This window comes from Aulostomus chinensis, chromosome 1 (assembly GCF_037954235.1).
Source record: "Aulostomus chinensis isolate RoL2024-O1b breed Wild chromosome 1, RoL_Achi_v1.0, whole genome shotgun sequence".
NCBI lineage: Eukaryota > Metazoa > Chordata > Actinopteri > Syngnathiformes > Aulostomidae > Aulostomus > Aulostomus chinensis.
This window is the reverse complement of record NC_141320.1, coordinates 36,969,047-36,976,542: the sequence shown is the minus strand read 5'-3', so window position 1 is coordinate 36,976,542 and position 7,496 is coordinate 36,969,047. Positions and strand designations below refer to the sequence as shown.

At 46.9% G+C, this 7,496-nt stretch overlaps 1 non-coding gene across 1 annotated transcript; it reads left to right on the top strand.

Annotated features, from left to right (window-relative positions):
* The first annotated feature begins 7,177 nt into the window (after positions 1 to 7,177).
* Positions 7,178 to 7,249, top strand: trnaa-ugc (transfer RNA alanine (anticodon UGC)). The gene has a single exon. It is a non-coding gene; the product is annotated as a tRNA-Ala (tRNA).
* Positions 7,250 to 7,496: the final 247 nt, after the last annotated feature.

Here is a 7,496-nt window from a genome sequence, read left to right as displayed (position 1 = left end):
ACTGCCATGAACACAGACTGTGTGTTTAATGTTAACAATAAATGCAACAACTAAGGAGCCAGTAGCTCCTGTGGAAAAAAATTCTACTTTGTCAGTGAATTAATTCAGTCTGCAACTGTCAGTGTCTGTCAGGATGGCCGAGCGGTCTAAGGCGCAGCGTTCAGGTCGCAGTCTCTCCTGGAGGCGTGGGTTCGAATCCCACTTCTGACAAAGGACATTTTCTCCACATTCCCATGCATCCACAGTGGTACATTCCAAACCCAGTTGAAGCTGCTCTCCACTGATGGGAGTGAGTGGTTAAACTGGCAGCAGAGGAGGCAAAGGAGCTTCCCTGTGATGGTCCAACATTGCCTGGTTTCCTCCAACATGGAGCAGCCACCAAACTCTAACTTCGATGTTGGATTAAAGTCTGCTGAAGAAATGTGTTTGGTTCAAAAACCCATTTGTGTTCATCCTTCAATTCACATTTTGTCCATTAACTTCATCATCAGAGTCTCCATCTCATCACATGACTAAAGTCTGGGTTCTGTATTGGTGGTAAAATATCCTTCCATGCCCCTCACTAGTTTGCACACAGAAAAGCATATTTTACTGGTTTCAGATCTCTTAGCTTGTTCTCTCACTTAAACCAGCTGAGGCAGCTTTCATTGTGTGATTGATTTAAAATATAAATATGGAACAGAACCATTGGAATCAGATGTCAGGACATTTGAAGGAATGTCAATCTCCTGTTGAAATGTTGCAGTGTGCAGCTGAGGCTCTCTGGCAGTGGCACCAGGAGCCCCAATGGCAGAACCTGGACCCTCCTGGAGGAGAACCACAGGTGAGGGCCTTCTTGGCTCCAGATTGATGGAAATCAAGTGTCTGAGGCTGTTAGCAGCCATGAAGTTGATCTGGTTGGCACTGGTATTTGTTCTTGCTGCAGCTCAGGAGTGATTCAGGAGAAGAGTTTCAGAACAGCCCAGGTTGGGGACTGGAATTTTAGAATTTCCCCTGGAACCAGACAACCTTGGGAGGTAAAACCTCCAATCATAGCCACTCAGATGCAGCAGCAGAAGAAGCTGTCATCCACCCTGACAGTCAGAGCATCAAGTCAAGGAAACATCACCATCTTGTAGTTCCAAACCTCCACCTGTCAGATTCAGCTACTTCTGATTGTGGGACTTTAAACTTGAACACAATGGAATTTGGACAAGGAGTTTTCCTTCCAGTCCAAACATCATCGTCCAGCCTCCAACCAGAGGTCCATCAGTTATCATGGAGCCACAGGTGGAGTCTGGATTCTTTTCTTGAATGAGACGGCAATGAGAGTCCTGCCAAGTGACATCAGTCACACGACTGCATGACTTCAGTCACGCGACTGGATGACTTCAGTCACGCGACTGGATGAATTCAGTCACGTGACTGGATGACTTCAGTTACGTGACTGGATGACAGTGTAGATGCCATTGTAGAGGTTGGGGAAATAGTCTCTGAGAATCCAGCTTGAACCCACAGCCTCCTTGTTTTCCAAAAACCCAAACAGCAACCATCAGTCTCCCTCCAATCCTGTACTTGGGTAAACAACAAAAACAGAGTAAAAGTCTCTGGCAACATATTTGTTTCCTGTAGGGTTTCTTCATGTATGTGTGGTGTACCTGCTTTCCCAGAGGACTGCCATCTTTGTTCTGTGGGCTGACATGTTTTAGTGTCAGCACAGGTCTTTGCGCTGAGACTGAACTCTCATTCTCCTCCAAGTATTATTTCCACCTCACACTCCTGCAGATATTCAAGTGAACAGGGAACACAAATTTATGCTCAACTTCTCCTGTGTATTCATCCACAGTCACTAAACAACAACCAAACCAAACAAAAGAGGGTTTGCTAGCATGGCGATCAGCTGTAGTTCACCATCTTATCCAGGTCATATGACTCAGGAGTAGCGTGGCCGTCTGGCAACCAAAGGGTGGCTGGTTTGATCCTCACTTTCTCCAGTGACCATGTCAAAGTGTCCTTGAGTAAGAGACTGAACCCCTAAATACTTCTGATGAGTAGGTTGGCTCCTTGCATGGCAGCCTTCAGCATCAGTGTGTGAGTGTGTGTGAATGAGAGGACATTGTTCAGCTCCTTGAGGGCTGCTGAGGTAGAAAGGCTCTGTACAAACTGAGTCCTTTTACCATTTCTTTCCTGCTTCTAGCAGCGCTGTTGTCACTTCCTGTGACCGTGGAGGAAAGGGGTCCCCCTTCAGAATAAGTTTGATATCATTGTTACTTCCTCTTCAACATGCCTTTAGCAGACCAACTCAGAGAGCAGCACAGTGAGGTAGTGTGGCCAAGCGGTCTAAGGCGCTGGATTAAGGCTCCAGTCTCTAAGGAGGCATGGGTTCAAATCCCACCACTGCCATCATGTCCCAGGTCACTGGAGAGGTGTGGCTCTCACAGCCTTTCCTTTCACTTCCACAGGTATCTTCAAACCTGTGACCAAAAGAAGAAGTAGGTCCTGAAAACTCTCCAGCTGGTCCAGAACGCTGCGGCCCGCGTGTTGACTAGAACTAGTAGACAGTACTCCTGTACTGGCTTCTCTGCATGGCTCCCTATCACATTCAGAATAGAATTCTAAATTCTCCTTCTACCATCAAAGTCTTCAACAGTCAGGCTCCTTCCTACCTGACAGAGCTCCGAGTCCCCTATTATCCAGCTAGAACCCTTCGCTCCCAGGATGCAGGGTTACTGGTGGTTCCTAGAGTTCTAAAAGTAGACTGGGAGCCAGAGCCTTCAGCTATCAGGCTCCCCTCCAGTGGAACCGTCTCCCAGTTTCAGTCCAGGATGCAGACACCCTCTCGACCTTTAAGAGCAACCTTTTTGATCAGGCTTATAGTTGGGCTGCTTAGGGTGGCCCTTAGATATGCTGCTATAGGCTTAGGCTGCTGGGGGATCTCCCATGGTGCACTGGGCTTCTCTCTACTCCTCTCTGTCCTCCTTTATTTGTCATTTATAAATCATACTCAGATGTGTCACTAACTCCCTCTCCCTTCATCCCAGATGTCGGTGCTGCTGGAGGAGGCTGCAGACCTGAAGAGGCTCAAGCTGCCACCCGTAGCTCCACCTGCTCATCGTCTGTCCATCAGTCTCTTCCCTTCTCTCTCTCTTTATCTCTGTCCCTCTCTTTCCTTCTGTATATCTGTCTTCCTCCATTCTCTGTCTTTGTCTCTGCCCCGCTCTCCTGCTCTCTTTCCCCCCAACCGGTCAAAGCAGAAGGCCGTCCCCACTGATCCTGGATCTGCTCGATGTTCCTGCCTGTTAAAAGGAAGGTTTTTGTCACCACTGTTGAAGGATGTGCTGCTGGTGGAGAACTGTTGGGTGGAGGTTCATTGAAGGAGTTTGGTGCTGGACCTGCTCTACTAGTAAAGAGTCATGAGAGAACTTTGTTGTGATTTGGTTCAATACAAATAAAACTGACTTGACTTGACTACATCTATATACATGTACATCTCTATAGGTTTATCTTTACATCTCTATAACAACATCTTGTCTTATTATGGCAAAAGGTTTCTGAGGTTTGTACAGTAACTTGGGGGGGGGGGGGTACCACAGCATTAGCTGTTTCCCATGGACTCTGCATCATTCACAACTCCTAAGCAGGTTACTAAAACAATATTATGAAGAATAATAATCATTTACAATATTTTCATAAAGCAGCAAACCGACAGATCCTTGTCCCTGATTCTTCTCTCTCTCTGCCCTCCATGCAGGTCCTACCTCAGACGGTGCTCACAGTGGTCCTCAGTGAGCTCAGGGAGCTTGTGAGGATAACCAGACACATGAAAAACTAGAGGGAACATTGGCTGGAGCTCAGTGTCTCCTGATGTACATGGCAGGGAAGCTGCTGCTGATGTCATCAAAATGAGCCCTGGAATCACAAGGTTTGCTGTGACAAGAGGCACTGACATCAAGACATGTTTGGAGCTGTTTATGGTTGATGGTTCTGTTCATGCCACTGTCACTAAAAAGAGTCAGCATTGCTGTGACAAACCTCAAAGGAAAAAAAGTCCATGGTGACAAGTGGAAAGACATTGATGAGGGACACCTGGATGCTTCTGTTGGTGTTCTTCTTCTTCCTGGAGTGTTCAGATCCTGCAGTGAGGCCACTGATCGTCTCTGGGACGCATCGACAGGCAGAAATATGTTCCGGGCCACAAGGCCACTTCAGAACTTTCAACGAACATCAAGAGTCCTCAGATTTGACGACAGAGACACCGGAGCAAGAACTGACAAGCTTGCCCCCATTGGGGATGTCTGGGAAAGATGGGTGCAGCTCCTTGCACCAACATTCAACCCAGGGCCAGCGGTGAGAGTGGATGAACGTCTTGTCCCTTTCTGAGGAAAATGCCCCTTCCAGCAGTCCATGCCCAGTAACCAGGAAGGACGGCAGAGCAGAGTTTGTGTTCTGGCCTGTTCTGCTTTTCATTTAGTGTTTATATTAAAGTTCTGTTGCTGAAAAAAATACTTTTATGCCAAACCCAAAGGTTCATTTTATCATTTTTTTAATTGAAATCGAGGGTTTACTGACTAAAAAAAGGTCCAGAGGCCCACAACAAAATATTCAAATCAATATTTCCATGGATAAGGAAGCCTAACAAGGAAACCAAGAGATGGAAACAACTTGGATGATAGAAAATTGTTTTTAGTGAATTTTACAGCTGATTGAAGATGTGGGTCAAAACTGACCGTTACCATAGAGATGGGAACAGAAAACTCAAATGGAAGCTCAAAAGGGGACTTAGCTCCAATGGTAGAGTGCTAGCTTAGCATGTGAGAGGTAGAGGGATCCATGCCCTCCTTCTCAGAATACTTCAGCTTGGTCTGTTGATCAGAGGAGCTGCTGGGTGATGAATGCTGATGTTTGTCCACTGCTGTGATAAAGTGTCCCCTGTTACTGAGATGAGGATGAACACCTGCTCAGGTCAAAGCTGCAATCAAACCAGGGACTCTGAACCTCCCACACAGTGAAGGAGTTTGTCCTGCAGGTTGATGGACGCTTATTAAGTTCTATCTTTGATCAAATATAAGAAATGTAAAATAATTCAACATTGATTGCATTTCCCTCCTTTCTTTGGTGCCCTCAGACTTTCTGAGAACTGTAGGAGGAACTGCTCTCTGTTCTGTGTTTGTTCTGCTCAGTGTAGGAAGGAACGAAGGAACGGAGCTCTAAGTTTTCCAGTTCCTACATCAGTGAACAGACTTTCTGTGCTGCAAGGAACCAAAGCTACTAAGGAGGATTACAGTTTGTCCTTGCAGGAGTCAGTGACTTAATAGAGTCAAACAAAGGGTTGAACCTGAATGAGACATTCACCCTTCAACATGGGGCCATGGCAGAGTGAACCAAGAACACTACAATGGGGGTGAGAGTGGAGCCATGATGGACTCACAGTTCATCACCTCCACCATCATGTGGACCACCTGATCACCTCTCCCTCAACCTCTAAATAACTCATTCCCTGACCGGGAATCGAACCCCGGCCGCGGCGGTGAGAGCGCCGAATCCTAGCCACTAGACCATCAGGGACCACACTGAGCTCTCCAACAACAGAGACTATAGACAATGACTCAAGAACACAGGACTCTGTGGTCTCAGCTTGAGATGCAGAGGGTCCACCAAGACCACCAGACACCTCAGCCTCCTAAAGACAGTCCACCCCCAGGATCCTGCCCCCCTCTGCTCCAACTCAGCCCTCCATTCATAACTGACTTTGTCTCAGTCTCTTCACAATGCCAGTCACTGAAACACTGACAATGTAATGGGGGCTTCCTGTCTTTACTGCATTTTCTTTAAAGGATCCCGTGTGTCTTCTTTCTCTCTGTCTGTACTGGAGTGTGGTACCAGGCCCAGCTTGAACGGGTGACTGTGTCTGAGTGGGTCGAGGCTGGGCTGCAGGTATTGGGAGGTTAGAACCCATCTGTGAGGCTCCAGGTGGAGCGATCACCTGTGAGGGTCCAGGGACAGCAGGAAGCTGCACAGATGGTAAAGACATGGAGGGGAGACAGGTGGTGCTGGAGCAGTGACAGGAAGTGTCTGGCATTTTGGTTCATCCTGTGAGATGACGTGAGGTTGTGGTTTTGCCTCCAGCCTCACCTCCTCATCAGTGTTCAAAAGGTTCAAAGGTGAAAAAATGGGATTCAACCAAACAGCTGGAATGAAGAGTTGGTAACACTTGCAGAGCTGCAGGGAGCTGGACAGGTCTCACCATGGGGGGATTTGTCCCACAAATCCTGCTGAAGTGGCTCCTCCTCCTGAGACCTGCAATGCTGGCTGGACCTTTGGAAAAAGAACACAACAAATCTTCATAAACATTTACTTCAGCAGGAACACACAAGAAGGTGGGACTGGTTCCTTTTTCATGTTCACTATTTTGTCGTCTTGGTTCATGTTTTGGTTGTCAAAGTTAATTCTGAATATTTGTGGAAAGTTCGCCTGCCTTTACTTGTACCAATACTTTCTTTAGTAACAAATTAAAAAGCTCAAGCTAAACTTCAGTCAGGACAACCATTCTTTCTCATTCTTTGGCCTCTGTTTTATGTCCATGACCATCCTGTCTGTCACCTTTGGTGATGGAGACATCGGTTGATGACATCAGCAACGGTCCTCAACCCAACTGCCTCTGCCAGAAGTGAGCTGTCATCTGTCTCAGGGGACACAGTCAGGTGGACCGGGGCGGATGAGGGCCTGCTGCTTCCTTGAAATATTTCTCAATATTTCAGTTGCAACTGTATAGTGATGGTGGGTCAGTTTAGAGCTGTCAATCAATGTTAATAATTGATCTTAGCATCTGGAGATTATTTTAGGAACACAAATACTTTTACTTCATTCTGAGGATGAGCAGACGTTCAATATAATTCTCATTTCCTGGTCAAAGACTCCTGCTAGTCAGAGAGGATCTGGACTGGATTGGAAAGCTTCTGAGAGGGAAACCTTCCCTCTGGACTGGACTGAGAACGGAGCAGCCTCAGCTTCCTGGAGCCTGACTTGCCTCTGTGGTCTAAGGTTGTGAGGGCTGAAGTCACAGTGAAACTCCTGAGATCACAGAGCCTTTGAGATCACAGGCTGACTTCCTTTTTTCCCTAAAATGAAGAATAATAATTTAAAAAATGTTGTGTCTGTGTTTGTGTTGCTGCATCAGTTAAACAGTGACTCTGACAGAGGGGATGTAGCTCAGTGGTAGAGCGCATGCTTTGCATGTATGAGGCCCCAGGTTCAATCCCCGGCATCTCCAGCTGGTCCTTTGGAGCCTTCATCTTATCAGCTAAATTGATCCATAAATGTGACAACAGTTGATAACAAACTACCAGAAGAAAAACCTGTCTGTTGCATATCAAAGTATTTATAGCAGGCTCAGTGTGACTGTGAGCCTTCATAGCCAGCATGAAGGAGCTGGTTTTCATCTTTGCTGGGGAAATCCCACACACAGCTGCTCTCAGTTCCAAAAGTGTGTGTCCTAACTCCTCCGTCCTCCTGCTGCC